The sequence below is a fragment of the Arachis hypogaea genome, chromosome 15 (genome assembly GCF_003086295.3).
Source record: "Arachis hypogaea cultivar Tifrunner chromosome 15, arahy.Tifrunner.gnm2.J5K5, whole genome shotgun sequence".
Lineage (NCBI taxonomy): Eukaryota > Viridiplantae > Streptophyta > Magnoliopsida > Fabales > Fabaceae > Arachis > Arachis hypogaea.
This window is the reverse complement of record NC_092050.1, coordinates 102,044,969-102,050,247: the sequence shown is the minus strand read 5'-3', so window position 1 is coordinate 102,050,247 and position 5,279 is coordinate 102,044,969. Positions and strand designations below refer to the sequence as shown.

Here is a 5,279-nt window from a genome sequence, read left to right as displayed (position 1 = left end):
TGTTTCTTAACTTTTTCAAAACTACCTAACTAACTCTCTCTCTCTAATTTTCAAAAATATCTTCCCTCTTTTTCAAAAATTTCTTTTTAATTAACTAATTATTCTTATTTTTATTTTTGATTTAAAAAAATTTTGAAAAATACTAACATTTTTCAAAAACCATTTTCGAAAATCACTAACTCTTTTTCAAAAATATTTTTCAAAAATTCTCCCTCTCCCATCTTATTCTATTTATTTATTCATTTACTAACATCTCATCTCACATCTCAACCCTCCTCACAGTTGTGTTTCTTCCATTACATTACATTCCTTATCTCCCTCTTTTCTTCCACTCACACAGGGATCCTATACTGTGGTATAAAGGATCTCTATTATTATTATTATTATTTTGTGCCCTCTTCTTTGTCATATGAGCAGGAGCAAGGATAAGAACATTCTTGTGGAAGCAGATCCAGAACCTGAAAGAACTCTGAAAAGGAAACTAAGAGAAGCTAAAATACAACAATCCAGAGATAACCTTTCAGAAATTTTTGAACAGGAAGAGGAGATGGCAGCCGAAAATAATAATAATGTAAGGAAGATGCTTGGTGACTTTACTGCACCTAATTCCAATTTACATGGAAGAAGCATCTCCATTCCTGCCATTGGAGCAAACAACTTTGAGCTGAAACCTCAATTAGTTTCTCTGATGCAGCAGAACTGCAAGTTTCATGGACTTCCATCTGAAGATCCTTTTCAGTTCTTAACTGAATTCTTGCAGATATGTGATACTGTTAAGACTAATAGAGTAGATCCTGAAGTCTACAGGCTCATGCTTTTCCCTTTTGCTGTAAGAGACAGAGCTAGAATATGGTTGGATTCTCAACCCAAAGACAGCCTGAACTCTTGGGATAAGCTGGTCACGGCTTTCTTAGCCAAGTACTTTCCTCCTCAAAAGCTGAGCAAGCTTAGAGCTGATGTTCAAACCTTCAGACAGAAAGAAGGTGAATCCCTCTATGAAGCTTGGGAAAGATACAAACAGCTGACCAAAAAGTGTCCTTCTGACATGCTTTCAGAATGGACCATCCTGGATATATTCTATGATGGTTTATCTGAGCTATCAAAGATGTCACTGGACACTTCTGCAGGTGGATCCATTCACCTAAAGAAAACGCCTGCAGAAGCTCAAGAACTCATTGACATGGTTGTAAATAACCAGTTCATGTACACTTCTGAAAGGAATCCTGTGAGTAATGGGACGCCTATGAAGAAGGGAGTTCTTGAAGTTGATACTCTGAATGCCATATTGGCTCAGAATAAAATATTGACTCAGCAAGTCAATATGATTTCTCAGAGTCTGAATGGAATGCAAGCTGCATCCAACAGTACTCAAGAGGCTTCTTATGAAGAAGAAGCTTATGATCCTGAGAACCCTGCAATAGCAGAGGTGAATTACTTAGGTGAACCTTACGGAAACACCTATAACTCATCATGGAGAAATCACCCCAATTTCTCATGGAAGGATCAAAAGCCTCAACAAGGCTTTAATAATGGTGGAAGAAACAGGTTTAACAATAATAAACCTTTTCCATCATGCACTCAGCAATAGACAGAGATCTCTGAACAAAATGCTTCTAATTTAGCAATTCTAGTCTCTGATCTATCTAAGGCCACTGTGAGTTTCATGAATAAAACCAGGTCTTCCATTAGAAATTTGGAAGCACAAGTGGGCCAGCTGAGTAAAAGGATCACTGAAATCCCTCCTAATACTCTCCCAAGCAATACAGAAGAGAATTCAAAAGGAGAGTGCAAGGCCATTGACATAAGCACCATGGCCGAACCCAAAGAAGGAGAGGAGGACGTGAATCCCAAGGAGGAAGACCTCCTGGGACGTCCAGTGACCAATAAGAAGCTTCCCTCTGAGGAACCAAAGGACTCTGAGGCTCATCTAGAGACCATAGAGATTCAATTGAACCTCCTTATACCCTTCATGAGCTCTGATGAGTATTCCTCTTCTGAAGAGAATGAGGATGTTACAGAAGAGCAAACTGCCAAGTTTCTTGGTGCAATCATGAAGCTGAATGCCAAATTATTTGGCATTGATACTTGGGAAGTTGAACCTCCCTTGTTCATCAATGAACTAAGTGATCTGGATCAACTGACATTGCCTCAGAAGAGACAGGATCCTGGAAAGTTCATAATACCTTGTACTATAGGCACCATGATCTTTAAGGCTCTGTGTGACCTTGGTTCAGGAATAAACCTCATGCCCCTCTCTGTAATAGAGAAACTGAGAATCTATGGGGTGCAAGCTGCTAAAATCTCATTAGAGATGGCAGACAATTCAAGAAAATAGGCATATGGACAAGTAGAGGACGTGTTAGTAAAGGTTGAAGGCCTTTACATCCCTGCTGATTTCATAGTCCTGGATACTGGAAAGGAAGAGGATGAATCCATCATCCTAGGAAGACCTTTCCTGGCCACAGCAAGAGCTGTGATTGATGTTGACAGAGGTGAACTAGTCCTTCAATGGAATGAGGACTCCCTTGTGTTTAAAACTCAAGGATCTCCCTCTGCAACCATGGAGAGGAAGCATGAAAAGCTTTTCTCAAAGCAGAGTCAACCCAAGCCCCCACAGTCAAACTCTAAGTTTGGTGTTGGGAGGCCACAACCAAACTCTAAGTTTGGTGTTGAACTCCCATATCCAAACTCTAAGTTTGGTGTTGGGGAGTTTCAACAATGCTCTGAACATCTGTAAGGCTCCATGAGAGCCCACTGTCAAGCTATTGACATTAAAGAAGCGCTTGTTGGGAGGCAACCCAATGTTTATTTATCTAACTCTATTTTTCTTAGTTATATGTCTTTGTAGGTTCATGATCATGTGGAGTCACAAAATAAATAGAAAAATTGAAAACGGAATCAAAAACAGCAGAAGAAAAATCACACCCTGGAGGAGCATCTGTCTGGCGTTCAGCGCCAGAACAGAGCATGGTTCTGGCGCTGAACGCCCAAAATGGGCAGCTTCTGGGCGCTGAACGCCAGAACAGGCATGGTTCTGGCGTTCAACGCCAGAAATGGCACACAAATGGGCGTTGAACGCCCAAAATGGCCACCAATCTGGCGCTGAACGCCCAGAGTTGTGTGCAAAGGCATTTTTACATGCCTAATGGGTGCAGGGATGTAAATCCTTAAACACCTCAGGATCTGTGGACCCCACAGGATCCACTCAGGATCTGTGGATCCCATAGGATCCACTCAGGATCTGTGGACCCTACAGGATCCCCACCTACCTCCACTCACTTCTTCTCACCACTCTCTTTCACACAACCCCATCCACACTCTTCCCCAAAAACCCTTCACCAATCACCTCAATCTCTCTTCCCCATCACCTCTTCACCACTCACATCCATCCACTCTTCCCCATAAACCTACCTCATAAACTCCACCTACCTTCAAAATTCAAAACCAATTTTCCACCCAAACCCACCCATATGGCCGAACCTTAACCCCCCTCCCTTCCCTATATAAAGCCCTCCATTCTTCATCAAATTCACACAACACACCCCTCTTGGCCGAAAACACTTCCCACTCTCCCTCTCCTCCATTTCTTCTTCTTCTTCATCTATTCTTTCTTTTATTGCTCGAGGGCGAGCAAAATTCTAAGTTTGGTGTGGTAAAAGCATAAGCTTTTTGTTTTTCCATTACCATTGATGGCACCTAAGACCGGAGAATCCTCTAGAAAGGGGAAGGGGAAGACAAAAGCTTCCACCTCCGAGTCATGGGAGATGGAAAGGTTCATCTCCAAATCCCATCAAGACCACTTCTATGATGTTGTGGCCAAGAAGAAGGTGATCCCCGAGGTCCCTTTCAAACTCAAAAGAAATGAGTATCCGGAGATCCGACATGAAATTCAAAGAAGAGGTTGGGAAGTTCTAACAAATCCCATCCAACAAGTCGGCATCCTAATGGTTCAAGAGTTCTATGCTAATGCATGGATCACCAAGAACCATGATCAAAGTAAGAACCCGGATCCAAAGAACTATGTTACAATGGTTCGGGGGAAATACTTAGATTTTAGTCCGGAAAATGTGAGGTTGGCGTTCAACTTGCCAAACATGGAAGAGAACGCACGCCCCTACACAAGGAGAGTCAACTTTGATCAAAGGGTGGACCAAGTCCTTATGGACATATGTGTAGAAGGAGCTCAATGGAAGATTGACTCCAAAGGCAAGCCGGTTCAACTAAGAAGATTGGACCTCAAGCCTGTAGCTAGAGGATGGTTGGAGTTCATTCAATGCTCAATCATTCCCACTAGCAACTGGTCTGAAGTTAGTATAGACCGGGCCATCATGATCCATAGCATCATGATTGGAGAAGAGGTGGAAGTTCATGAGATTATACCTCAAGAACTCTACAAGGTGGCTGACAAGTCCTCCACTATGGCAAGGTTAGCCTTTCCTCACCTCATCTGCCACCTATGCAATTCGGCTGGGATTGACATAGAGGGAGATATCCTCATTAAAGAGGACAAGCCCATCACTAAGAAGAAGATGGAGCAAGCAAGAGAGCCCATTCATGGAGCTCAAGAGGCGTATGAAGCTCATCACCATGAGATCCCGGAAATGCCTCAAATGCACTTTCCTCCACAAAACTATTGGGAGCAAATCAACACCTCCCTAGGAGAATTGAGTTCCAATATGGGACAACTAAGGGTGGAACATCAAGAGCACTCCATCATGCTCCATGAAATAAGAGAAGATCAAAAAGCAATGAGGGAGGAGCAACAAAGACAAGGAAGAGACATAGAAGAGCTCAAGGACATCATTGGTTCCTCAAGAAGGAAACGCCACCATCACTAAGGTGGATTCATTCCTTGTTCTTGTTTCTTCTGTTTTTCGTTTCTATGTTATGTGCTTATCTATGTTTGTGTCTTCATTACATGATCATTAGTAGTTAGTAACTTTGTCTTAAAGTTATGAATGTCCTATGAATCCATCACCTCTCTTAAATAAAAAATGTTTTAATTCAAAAGAACAAGAAGTACATGAGTTTCAAATTTATCCTTGAACTTAGTTTAATTATATTGATGTGGTGACAATGCTTCTTGTTTTCTGAATGAATGCTTGAACAGTGCATATGTCTTTTGAAGTTGTTGTTTAAGAATGTTAAATATGTTGGCTCTTGAAAGAATGATGACTAGGAGACATGTTATTTGATAATCTGAAAAATCATAAAAATGATTCTTGAAGCAAGAAAAAGCAGCAAAGAACAAAGCTTGCAGAAAAAAAAAAGAGAGAAAA

The 5,279-nt window shown here is 41.4% G+C and overlaps 1 non-coding gene across 1 annotated transcript; it reads right to left on the bottom strand.

The window, feature by feature from the left end:
* Positions 1-943: 943 nt before the first annotated feature.
* LOC112753345 (small nucleolar RNA R71) lies at positions 944-1,051 on the bottom strand. Its single transcript, XR_003177735.1, has one exon. It is a non-coding gene; the product is annotated as a small nucleolar RNA R71 (small nucleolar RNA).
* Between the last annotated feature and the right edge of the window lie 4,228 nt (positions 1,052-5,279).